The sequence below is a fragment of the Podarcis liolepis genome (assembly GCF_965112155.1).
Source record: "Podarcis liolepis genome assembly, chromosome: 12".
Lineage (NCBI taxonomy): Eukaryota > Metazoa > Chordata > Lepidosauria > Squamata > Lacertidae > Podarcis > Podarcis liolepis.
In genome coordinates this window covers 10,382,514-10,395,703 of record NC_139563.1, presented here as the reverse complement: position 1 = coordinate 10,395,703, position 13,190 = coordinate 10,382,514, and the positions used below count along the sequence as shown (strand labels likewise).

At 47.7% G+C, this 13,190-nt stretch overlaps 1 long non-coding RNA gene across 2 annotated transcripts; it reads left to right on the top strand.

Moving 5' to 3' along the window:
* Positions 1–250: 250 nt before the first annotated feature.
* LOC310689563 lies at positions 251–3,348 on the top strand. 2 transcript variants are annotated; one of them, XR_014517496.1, is made up of 3 exons: positions 251–578; positions 2,656–2,791; positions 3,108–3,348. It is a non-coding gene; the product is annotated as an uncharacterized lncRNA (long non-coding RNA). The 2 variants fall into 2 exon arrangements; XR_014517497.1 differs by lacking the exon at positions 3,108–3,348 and having other exon boundaries at positions 2,656–3,003.
* The last annotated feature ends 9,842 nt before the right edge of the window (positions 3,349–13,190 follow it).

The following is a 13,190-nucleotide window of genomic DNA, read 5'->3' as shown; positions in this document are numbered from 1 at the left end:
CTATTGGAGCACAGGCCCCATCAGGCCTTAAAATGATGCCAGCCCCTGGCGTGCTTTGTTGTTGTGCGCTAGTAAGGGACTGATTTTCACAGTAAGAATTCCAGAAGCAGAGCCCAGAGTGGAACTGGAGAGGTGTGCAAACTGCTGAGGATCCTAGCAGCATGCATAAGATTGCTGCCGTCTCCCTTCTGCATTCATGTTGCTCCCAAATGAGTAATTGCTGCCCAAGACCTGCACTTTCCCTCCCTCGAGCTTTGCACCCACCCAGAATCTGTGCCGGGAAATACACTGTCTGTTGTTGTCACGGTAGCTCTTGTTCGCCGGAGCGCTGAGAAACCGCCATGGCGATAACGACGACTAATGAGTTTGCAGCCTATCTCCTCTGTGATAGCAGCAGCAGCTGCCGGCAGGTCCCTGTGACATTCTGGAGTTGTTCTGTGAGTCGGCAGAAAAACTAATCCCTGTAACGGAAGAGAAGCATGCCTCTTTGAGGATCAAAATCATGGGGGAATCTCTCTGAGATAAAAGCGCACATAGAATGCTGTTCAGTTCTCTGGGATACCCACGATTCTGCACAAGTACAGAATTTAGTATAAAGCACTTCATTTAGCCTCCTGAAAAATTTGCATTTAGTTTTTCCCTGGTCCTTTTATTTTAAAAAGAGCACAGCTATGGTCTTGGCAGCGTGTGATTCTCAGACACCCAAGGAGAGGGGGGGGGAGGTTAAGGGTCAGGGCTTCAGTACTGCCGACATGTTTCACTCACAGCAAAATCTGAGCTGAAAGTCTCGCTGTAGGAATTTCAAGAGAAGCAATATAACCGTGGTTGGATCAGCACATTTCCTCAGGTGAGATTCACTCCTCCATCCTTCTTGTAACTCCCAACTGCGGAAAGAAATTACGCAAAGGAAGCAAAATATGCACAGGTTGCAGAATATATAGAGGTTGCAGAATCAAGCTTTTCTTGGTGCTGAACTACAGAGGTGCATCTGTTCCATTTATGCATTTACTGTATTTTTTGCTCCATAACACTCAGTTTTTTCCTCCTAGAAATTAAGGGGAAATGTCTGTGCGTGTTATGGAGCGAATGCCTACGGATGGCGGGGGGATCTGCTGCAGTCGTGAGCAGAGGATCCATGGTTCCCCTTCCTTCCCTCCTCCGTGGCTCGCTTTGCTCGCTTTGAAACAGCAAAGCGGAAGAAGAGCCGCTGAGTAGGGAGAAGAGAGGGACAGAGAGCCTGGTTACAAAGCACAGATCCACATGGATCCTCAGGATTTTTGCACTGGGTCACCCCAAATTCACCATCAGATCACATAGCATGTCCATGGCTACAGCTTGCACCAAAAAAATCACACACCCAATGTTGCCTGGGGCCGCAGTGGTGCAAAAACGTGGTTACAAAGCACGGATCCACATGGATCCTCAGGATTTTTGCATTGGGCTACCCCAAACTCACCGTCAGATCACATGTCTGTGGCCACAGCATGAACCACCAAAATCATACATCCACTGTTTCGTTTAGAATATTTTTTTTCTTGTTTTCCTCCTCTAAAAACTATGTGCGTGTTATGGTCGGGTGCGTGTTATAGAGCGAAAAATACGGTATTTGAGAGTGCAGGGGATCCACAGTCCCGGCTGGAGGGCCTCCTTACTTTTCCTCACTTCCATTTTAGGCGAGGCTCGGAAAGGTATTTTCCCCCTGGAGAAGCAAAAAGGCCAATAAGAAAAGTCCTAGAGCAAATTGTTGAGGAAATCTTGCACCCCCCGCTCTAGAGCTCCACCTGTGGTGAAGCAGCTCTGAGCTTTCTCTTTCACATCATTGATGGGAAGTTACGCCACTTGTGCAAAGGAATTGTAGTTGAGTGTGGGAACGCCACACCCAGGCACACAAATTGGGCTTGTGTACATGAATCGGGACAAAGAAGCAAAAACTTGGTTCATTCAGCAATGAGGAAGGAAAGGAAAGGCAAATTCGAAGGACAATTGGCACAGCCTTTGGGGCCTTCCTTTTTGCTCGGCACTGCTAGGTAAAAAGGTAAAGGTGAAGGGACCCCTGACCATTAGGTCCAGTCGTGACCGACTCTGGGGTTGCGGCGCTCATCTCACTTTATTGGCCAAGGGAGCCGGCGTGTGTCCGCAGACAGTTTCTGGGTCATGTAGCCAGCATGACTAAGCCGCTTCTGGCGAACCAGAACAGTGCATGGAAACGCCGTTTACCTTCCCGCCGGAGAGGTACCTATTTATCTACTTGCACTTTGACATGCTTTTGAACTGCTAGGTTGGCAGGAGCAGGGACTGAGCAATGGGAGCTCACCCCGTCATGGGGATTCGAACTGCCAACCTTCTGATCGGCAAGTCCTAGGCTCTGTGGTTTAACCCACAGCGCCACCCGCGTCCCTGCACTGCTAGGTAGGGTGGTCCAAAATTAAAGAATGAACGCCATGGCAGAGTGAGTCCACCTTTAGCCCAGAGTTCTAAGCCACTTTTCTCATTTGGTGGTTATTTATTAAATTTCTGTTACTCAACATTTGCTCTCATTTGATACATTGGAATGACCCAGTCAAACATGGTGGAATGACTTGCTCTCAGAAATCTCCCACTGCATTTCTGTGTTCATAGCTCTTCCAGACACACCTCTACCTGGTTTCCCCCCAGGTATAATAGAGAAGCTCCTTCCAGAACGCCTCTTCCTGTTCTTCAATAGATAACATGATCCAGGTATGACACTTCCTGGCTTCTTCGTATGCAATAGAGAAGCTCCTCTAAGTATGCCTCTTTTCGGGTGCAAGAGGTAAGCTCCATGCCTCTTCCACGAGAAACGTGCCTTTCATTTTGATTAATTTTGATTCTGAAAAACAACAACACTGTACTGCAGGTCTGAGAAGTTTGAAACACCACAGAGTGGGATTCCGTTTCAACTCAGGCATGTTGATTTTAAGTCTCCCGCACGTTCCTCGCCTCGGTGACGGCTTTGTTAATTAAAGCAAGGTTAGCCCGATCCAATTCATACTTTAAGTGACTGTTTAACAGAGACGGTTTTGCCACAGGGATGTCAGCTGTGGATTTTGTCTAATTAAGGGCCTAATAGACGTGTCACTTTGCCTTAGGTGGGCATTTATAACAAGCAAGTCTTCCCATGGCGGCTGTGAAAATGAGTGCTGGAATCTGTCCCTCTCGACTCTTCCGATTCAGAGGCTCTGTGAAGCGGGCTTGGGAAACAGTTTGCAGATAGGAATCCTCTGCAGTCCTGGAGGCTGCCTGGGCGCCGGACCCCAAGGGGTTAATGTTGTGTGGCAAATGACCACATCTTGTGGGGCTTGATTGCTTTTAATTAAATTTTTTTTTAAAGGATTTATGTTGGGATTAAGTGGGATAATTATTGATTGATCTCTGCCTTGTAAATTGAAGAGCATTTGGATTAATCACTTTTTAAGTAGGAAATCGCTCTCTGCTCTTTCGACAAGGGAGCCTGTTCCCAAGCCCTCTTGACCACTTTGTTTTCCCTGAAAGAGAAATCAAATCCTGCCACTCCATCTCTTGCTCTATAGCTTTCTCATTGCTGCAACTCCAGGAATCGATTGCAGGGATCTCTTCCTGGGACAAGTGGTCCCTATCTATCACCGACCCTCCAGCAATCAGCAATGGGTACCTTGTGTGTGGTGTAGCCCTGCTCACAAGGCAGAGGCTGTATATTCTGGTCTCTCTCTTCCTGGTAAATCCCCTTCTCCGCATTTTGCCTTATAAGGGAGATATATTGGGGATGCCCGTCAGTTAACTCTGTGCTGGAACTGTCCTTAAAATAGGTATTCCTTCGATTAAAAAAAAAAAGAATTAGACCTTGTTTTTCATTATAAAACAAACTCAAATCAGATTACAATAAAATATGTGAATGCAAGTTCGGGTTAAAAAGAGAGAGAGAGTTCAAATTACAATTTAAAAATTCAATTCAAATGACTAGAATCACTTCCATGCATTCATAGTGCAAGTCTATGCACATCAATGCAGAATGGGACTTACTTCCAGGTGAGTAGGAGAGAAAATGCGCTCTCCTAGACGGCCATCTCCCAGGTATCCTGCATTTAAGTTGCAAGGAATTGATAGTGAGTCCAGCCAGATCCATTATGAGATAAAACATCCTGTTAAATAAACGAGGGAGAAGAGGAATAATTGCTTAATGCTTCAAAAGCTACTGCAGGACAGATGTGGCAGGTCTCCCTCGCGAGGGAATCCCACCGACAGGGGCTCGTCATTGAAAAAACACACAGTTGCTAGTCATTAGCTCCGCCTCTCTACTGGAAGCCAGCCATTTGCAAGGACTCAAGGGTGGGTCACCTCAGCCTTGGAAGTCCAAGGCTGAGGTTGAAGAGGAGTCTGGAAATGGGTTCCTATGGTCAAAGCTGCAAGGCCTGTAACTTTGAGCACAGCAGACAGAGGTTTACTGTTTGCGGTGGGACTCATTTTTCTTGCACAACTTGATCCTTTGCTGGTTTTTCTTGGTTGTCCCTTGGCTTGGTCCCCTGCTCTTCCCCTTAGCTCTTACTGCTGGCTTGAGCCCCTGGTCTTCAACCTATACCACCCTCACAGGCATACTTAGTAGGGAAGAGAGACAGTGAAGATGGTTGTATTCTGACAGGCCATTGGGAATGGAATGGTGTTTTTTTTTTTAGGAAAGGGCTTTAATAGTTCTGTGCTTTTTTATTTTTACCATTTTTAGCACCTGCATTTTAGCAGATTTGTTTTCATGTTGTATTTAATTCTGATTGAGTTTAATTGCTTTTTAATTACCGTATTTTTTGCTCTATAAGACTCACTTTTTCCCTCCTAAAAAGTAAGGGGAAATGTGTGTGCGTCTTATGGAGCGAATGCAGGCTGCGCAGCTATCCCAAAAGCCAGAACAGCAAGAGGGATTGCTGCTTTCACTGTGCAGCGATCCCTCTTGCTGTTCTGGCTTCTGAGATTCAGAATATTTTTTTTCTTGTTTTCCTCCTCCAAAAACTAGGTGCGTCTTGTGGTCTGGTGCGTCTTATAGAGTGAAAAATACGGTGTTATCTTTTTGCATTTTGTCTGCATTGTTCTAATTTGCATAGGCTGCCTTGAGTCCCAGTCTGGGGAAAAGGCAGGATGGTGATGATAAATAATAAATAATAATAATAATAAATAGTGCTAATACAGTTACTTCCCACTTGATGACTGCCTACCAAGACACCCCCCCCCCCCGTTTCACAAGGCTTCACAGGAAGTTGGATTGTCCTAACTTTAAAGAACATTACCTTGGAGAAGATGATGTAACCCAGGACATAAACTAGTTTGGTTGGAGGGGGAGCCCCAAAAGAAACTGCTGGGTGTTGGGTGGTGCTTAGCAGAATCCTGCAGTTTTCCAGCTTTTGGGACTGGCTGGATCAGTAAATCACTGGCATGCCTTCCAGAGAAGGGTTTGGATTTGATATCCCACTTTATCACTACCCTAAGGAGTCTCAAAGCAGCTAGCAATCTCCTTTTCCCTTCCTCCCCCACAACAAACACTCTGTGAGGTGAGTGGGGCTGAGAGACTTCAGAGAGAAGTGTGACTAGCCCAAGGTCACCCAGCAGTTTCATGTGGAGGAGCGGGGAATTGAACCCGGTTCACCAGATTACGAGTCCACTGCTCTTAACCGCCCTGAAAGACAGAGAGAAACACAATGACTTGCTCATTGCAAGCATCCTTTTTGCTGGCAACCTCAGGCCAGGAAACGGAGGGCTGTGTCTGACTCAGCAGTATAAGTCATCATAGCGTTGTGTGCACATACACACACACACAGACACACACACACACACATGCCATGCCTCGCAACTTGACTGCCGTTGATCCGTGAAGAGGATGCCGGGGCCATCTCGCATGACTGCAGCTGTCCTTCCCCACGAAGGCGAGAGGCATCCAAAACATATCTGCATTCCACTTGGCAGGGATTATCAAATGACACCTTGGGCTAAAAGCGATCCTTTGGCAGAGGCAAGAGGTTCAGGGTCCAGTGACCCTTGTCACAGAGCACGGCCCCCTCTGCTCCCCGGCAAAAATAAAATCAAAACCCTTTTGGTTGAGTTGCACGGAGAGAAAGGAAACGCCATTATTATGTTGACGTCCCAGTGTTTCTCAGACTATCCAGCTGTTGTTGGGCTACAACTCCCATCATCCCTAGCTAGCAGAACCAGTAGTCAGGGATGATGGGATTTGTAGTCCAAGGACAGACCCAAGACCGAGAAACACTGCTTAAACAAACAAACACGACCGACATTTGAAAGCCCTCGTGGTGCAGGTTGATTCGGATGAGCATTGGCACTGGTTTGTCATTCCAAAGTGACAAGCTGCGGAACTGGGACCCTAGCTCAGTATTGGAGCACCTGCTCTTTGCATCCACAAATTCCCTGGTTCTGTTCTCAGCACCACCCATTAAAAGATCTCAAGTAGCTGGGGTTAGCAAGGACCTCCTCTGCTTGAGACTGTGGAGAGCTGCTACCAGTCAGGGTGGGCATTGCTGAATGCCATGTTACGGCCAGTATATGGCAGCCTGGTATGTTCAGTGGGAGGCACCCTGGACTAAAGCTCCCATCACCCTTTACCTTAGGCCATGGCTGGCTAAGACCAATGGGAATTGTAGTCCAAAACACCAAGTTGGGGAAGGCTGATTTAAAGGCTGGCAAGCAACTGCAGAATACCTGTACTTAGGCCTCAGGCCTGTGAAGGTACAGTGCACAGTCCCAGCCCCTATGACTCGCAGATATTGTGAAGCTTTTGTTATTGTGACCTCCCTTTGCAGAGACATGATTGGTACTGCCAGTACTGTTTTTCTGGAAAAAGAGGTGCCATTAATGGCTCCCTTGTTCTCATAATGGCTCCCTTGTTCTCTTATAATGGCAATGATGCCCACCTGAGAGGTGCCAAAACAGGAAAAAAAGCCCTGTGTGTCTCTACTAGACTCCTGTTGTTAAACCTTGGGTTGCCCAGTGTTGTCGGACTACAAAACCATCATCCCCAGCCAGCTTAACCAATAGTCAGAGATGAGCTGTAGTCCAACAACATATGGGGACCCAAGCTTGAAGAACAATGCACTGGACCATTTGAATCACATAACCACATTTCTAGGGGTTGGCCATCACTAGAATGAAACATGGCTGTTTTACACATTCAACACCGAACGCCCCAAGGATGGATCTTTTGGAACATTGGACTTTGAACAGCAGGTCCCCACCTCCATTGGAAGGGGGAGATACAAACTGGGCAAGCCCTTCGATGCTCTGGAGTATTTTTTTTTTTATCCTGGTCCATGCAATCTCACGTTGAAATAGTAATCAAGACCACAATCTAGTTGAGAGCGATATACACTGAAGCTCAGTTTCGGTCATTGGAACATAGATCCTAATCGAAACACAGGAAGCTTGTCTTATACTGAGCCAGATCTTTGGTCCATTTGGCACAGTATTCCCCACTCTGACAGGCAGAAGCTCTCCAGAGTTTTATGCAGGAGTCTCTCCCAACCCTACCAAGTAGGTGCCAAAGATTAAACCTGAGGCCTTCTCCACCAGGGAGTAAATGCTCTCCCAGTGAGCTACAGCCCATCCTGGCCTATCTATCTCTCCAGTGGATTGTGGCCCAAAGCTGGGGTGTTTTGTTTGTCTGTTTCTAAACACATTTTTCCCCTTTCATGGGCAAAAGCCCTACCTGTCCTCGGCTCCCCACAGGCTCCGCAGCCTGACCGTAAACATTTTCCTCATATTCCTATAAGTAGCTTAACTATATCCAGTCAAACATAAAACCAGACAAAAGGGATTAAAATATTATCCTAAGGCAAGGGGAAAATTGAAGGCATTTACCTGAAATCCATACTGAGCTGGCATCTCCGCTGTGCTGATGGAGCAGTGTCTTTCTCTCCCGCAAAGGGCCTCGCAAGGGTCCTGCGCTCAAGTAGGTTCCACGGGTATTAACCACAAAGAGGACTATTCAGCACTGCGGCACCTGCCGTGAGGTGACAACAAGGCCTCTCCCCCCCCCCCCCAGGTTTTAATGCACCCACAAGGCAGCACCGGCTTACTTTTTTCTCCCAACGCCAGGGGCTGGGGAACCTGTGACTCCAACTCCCAAGACAGCCCAAGACTTTGTAGCCAGTATTCATTTATTGCAATTATTGCAATAGTTGGAGATGGTGGGAGCTGGAGTCAGTAAGATGCATGAAGCATAGCAAGCTCAAAATGTTCTATTTAGAACAGGGGTCTGCAACCTGCGGCTCCGGAGCCGCATGTGGCTCTTTTGCACCTTTGCCGCGGCTCCGGGGTGGATACTAGCGAGGGGAGGAGGCGCATTGTGCGCCCCGACACTCCCCACTGTGGCAGGCGCTGTACTGGCTGTGATGTCGCATGGGGGCAGTGTGTGCATTAGTCACGCACTGTCCCAACGCCACCTTCCCGCCCGCTGTCAGATCAGAGGGCAGCAGCGTGCATGCTTTAAATGTCACAATGGTTTTGCGGCTCCCAGGTTTCTTTTTTCCTTCGGAAACGGGTCCAAGTGGCTCTTTTTGTCTTAAAGGTTGCAGACCCCTGATTTAGAACAATCTCAAACAAGCCAGTGGGTGGTTTCATTTAGCTGAAGAGAGGAGGGATATAATGCGGGGCAGCCCAGTCCGTGTTTTATGTATATTTCAGTTGACCAAGGTCTGGAGCATTCCAGCCCAGATCTCCGTGCAACAGTACTCTGTGCATGAATTATCATAGAATCATAGAATCATAGAGTTGGAAGAGACCACAAGGGCCATCGAGTCCAACCCCCTGCCAAGCAGGAAACACCATCAGAGCACTCCTGACATATGGTTGTCAAGCCTCTGCTTAAAGACCTCCAAAGGAGGAGACTCCACCACACTCCTTGGCAGCAAATTCCACTGTCAAACAGCTCGTACTGTCAGGAAGTTCTTCCTAATGTTTAGGTGGAATCTTCTTTCTTGTAGTTTGGATCCATTGCTCCGTGTCTGCTTCTCGGGAGCAGCAGAAAACAACCTTTCTCCCTCCTCTATGTGACATCCTTTTATATATTTGAACATGGCTATCATATCACCCCTTAACCTCCTCTTCTCCAGGCTAAACATGCCCAGCTCCCTTAGCCGTTCCTCATAAGGCATCGTTTCCAGGCCTTTGACCATTTTGGTTGCCCTCCTCTGGACACGTTCCAGTTTGTCAGTGTCCTTCTTGAACTGTGGTGCCCAGAACTGGACACAGTACTCCAGGTGAGGTCTGACCAGAGCAGAATACAGTGGCATTAGGGGGACCCAAACCCTCCAATTAGCTCAAGCACCAAGCACAAGGAAAGCCTACTAGAAATGGATGTCTTTAGCTGCCTCTGGGTCCAGTCGCTAGAGTTATTTTTGTAGGACCTGGACCAGAGCTGCTCCAGACCATGGTGAACTGAAGCACACCTAAGACTGGAGTCCCCAACATTACAGAATCCAGCAATGTCTGGAGGGCCCCAGGCCCCCCCCCCCCCCGTTCTACACTGCAGGTGGGTGCATGCCTTGCAAAGTGTGGTGGAGACTGTAAGAAGAATCTAAGAACCAAAAGACCTGCATAGACAAGCTTCTTGCTTCCTACAGTGACCCACCACATACCTATAAGAAGCTTTCAAGCAGGACATGAGGACACTTGCTTGCTCCCAATGACTGGTCTTCAGAAGCAGGCACGCTTTCCCTGATCATGGCTAGTAGCCAGGGATGGGAGAGAAATCCAGTTCAGTTTGTATTTAAAGGGGAATTTATGGAATCTGCACTTTCCAAAGCAACTTGCAAACCCAAACGCAGCTATCCTTCAAAATTCACACCGAGCCGAATTTTGCAGTGCAATTCTCCAACCAAACGATGTTTACAAAAATGCAAATTATAGGGGAAAGTGTGCGTAAATATGAATATATTGGTGGAAATAACTTACAAAAGTGTGTGATATTATCTGGAAATGCTGGCAAAAAGTGCACATTAGTCAAAACTGCACAAAATGTTTTTATTAGGGAAAAAAATTGCACTAAAATACTGCTGAATTGCCATGAAGCCTTAAAAAACAAGCAAACCCAAAACCAAATTGCTGCAGAGATGTGGAGAACTGAATTTAAGATTGGAAAAACAAGAAACTGAGAACCAAAATTGGCAGACCCTTCCATCCCTACTAGGAGTCATTGTACCACAAATTTGTCTAATTCAGGTTTAAAGACCTCTGAATTAGTGGTCATCGCAGCAATTTGTGGGAATTAATCCCATAGCTTAGCCACGTGCTGTGTGAAGAAGTCCTTCCTCTTGCCTGTCCTGAATCTTCTGCAGAGAAACGAGTGACTTACGTTTCCACATTTCACCACAGGTTGACTCATCTCAGAAGAGGACTCACTCACGGGTCCTATGAATCTCCCTGTGCGTGGGTGAGTAGATGTGCAAGCTCCATTTTTCTCAGCAAGACAACAGGATAATAAAAAAACAAGACCCGAGCTGAGGATTTACTTGTGAACACACGTACCTCCCTATGAGCAAAGGTTGCAGCATCATTTAGAGAAAAGGCGACATGGTGAAAGTATATAAAATTATGCATGGTAGAGAGAAGGTGGATAGAGAAGAGATGATCTCCTTCTCTCATAACACTAGTGGACATTAGTGAACCTGAATGATGGAAGATTCAGAGCAGAGAAAAGAAGAGCATTTCTTAAAATGGTGCCTAGTTAAACTGTGGAACTCACTGCCACAGGGAGCAGTGATGGCCACCAAATTGGATGGCTTCAGAAGAGGATTGGGCTTTCAATGGCTACCAGCCACAGTGGCTGTCTCCGTAGTCAAAAACAGCATGCTTCTGAATCTCAGTTGCTGGAAAACTCTGGAGGGGAGAGGGATGTCGCACTCGGGTCCGGCTTACAAGCTTCTCCTAGGCATCTAGTTGGCCACTGTGAGAACAGGATGTGGAACAAGATGGGCTGTTGGCCTGATCCAGCAGGACTCATCACATCTTCTTACGTTCTTTCTACTTAACCACATATTTTGTCACACTTCTGCAGCCAGCTAACACAGCAGGTTACACACACACTAGTAATTGACTTTTTTGTATACATGCACACATCGATGCCATATGATGCTGGAAGCATAAAGGTAAAGATAAAGGGACCCCTGACCATTAGGTCCAGTCGTGGCCGACTCTGGGGTTGCGGCGCTCATCTCGCTTTATTGGCCGAGGGAGCTGGCGTACAGCTTCCGGGTCATGTGGCCAGCATGACTAAGCCGCTTCTGGCGAAGCAGAGCAGCACACAGAAACGCCGTTTACCTTCCCGCCAGAGTGGTACCTATTTATCTACTTGCACTTTGAGGTGCTTTCAAACTGCTAGGTTGGTAGGAGCAGGGACTGAGTAACGGGAGCTCACTCTGTCGCGGGGATTCGAACCACCGACCTTCTGATCAGCAAGTCCTAGGCTCTGTGGTTTAACCCACAGCGCCACCCGCGTTCTGATGGAAGCATAGCTGATGGCAATAAGAGACGAGTCCTTCTCAGTGGTTGCACCTGTTCTGTGGAATACTTTGCCCCATGAAGCATGAGTGGCCCTTTCTCTGGCTGGCTTTCTCCGGTCGGTAAAGACAAGTCTGTTCTTGGAGGCTTTTGCCTAAGCACCTGTTGCAATGCAATGCTTGTTTTACTTGTGGCCTCTGCCTTTCCTACGTTTTCATGCTGTGCTCTTTATTGGTGTGCTGTGTTTGTATCGAGATTTTATAAAGCTGCAAGCTGCCCTGAAAGATCCCAGAAAGGTGGGACAGAAACCTCTGTGTATCTGAAAACATGTGCAGGTCTCCACCTGCTAGATTTGCAGTGGTTCTCAACCTGTGGGTTCCCAGATGTTGTTGGACAGCAACTCCCATCATCCCTGAGCTCTGGCCTTGCTAGCTAGGGGTGATGGGAGTTGTAGTCCAACAACATCTGGGCACCCACAGGTTGAGAAAGGCTGCGCTAGAGCATAAGGATCTCCCCACAGCAGCGATGGGAACCTGCCACCCTTCAGATACAGTGGTACCTCTGGATGCGAACGGGATCCGTTCTGGAGCCCTGTTCGCATCCTGAGCAGAATGCAACCCGCGCCTGCGCATCTGCGCGGGTCGCAATTCGCCACTTCTGCGCATGCGCGTGACATCATTTTGAGTGTCTGCACATGCACGAGCGGCGAAACCCGGAAGTAACGCATTCCATTACATACGTAACCTGAAAACGCTCAACCTGAAGTGACTTTAACCCGAGGTATGACTGTATTGCTGGACTCCAAACATTCCCACCTGTTGCAGCCAGTGCTCAGGGATCACAAAAGTTGCATAGTTCAGCAGCCGTTTGAAGGCCACAGGTTTTCCCTGGTTCATCAATTCAAATGGCAGGAACTTCCTTTAAGACTCGCTTGCCACGATATGCAATGCATCATCTTTTGTCCAAACAGCATGTGAGCTGCACAAAGAGGCACACCAGTCAAATCCTTAGCGATTAAAACGGGAGCACTGTTTGCCTCGGGGTGGCAAAGGGCATTTGGCTTGGATGTCTGGAGCCCCAGAGAGCTGCAGGGTCTTAGTCATGAGCATCCACTGTGTACAGCTTGGGAGTGTGAACATTCTCTCCCAACACTTGCTCATTCTCCGGGCACCTGCCTGGCTTTGCTCAGATATGTGCCACCCAAGAGCAGCTGATTTTGTGACAGCTGCAAAGCAGAGGTCATGTGGGGTGCCCTGCATAGGACACTCCCTATATTTGAGCATCTCAACGGTACATGCTAAGATTTTGTCCAGCAAGTTTTCTTTACGGGGTTTGAAGTCTCATGGTTGAAGTCAGGAATCCAACTAAAATGCAGGATCAGTTGGAAACCCCTTTCAAGGACTGGCATCTGCAGTAGGGCTGGGCAATACAGTGGTGCCTCGCAAGACGAAAAGAATCCGTTCTGTGATTCTCTTCGTCTAGCAGTTTTTTCGTCTTGCGATGCAAGCCCATTGAAGGATTAGCGGATTAGCGCTATTAGCGGCTTTTAGCGGCTTATCTGCTGATCGGATCAGCTGATAAGCGGCTTAGCGGCTTAGAAAAAGGGGGGAGGAAAAAAAACCCGCAGGAACTCGCAAGACATTGTCGTCTTGAGAAGCAAGCCCATAGGAAATTCGTTTTGCGAAGCACCTCCAAAACGGAAA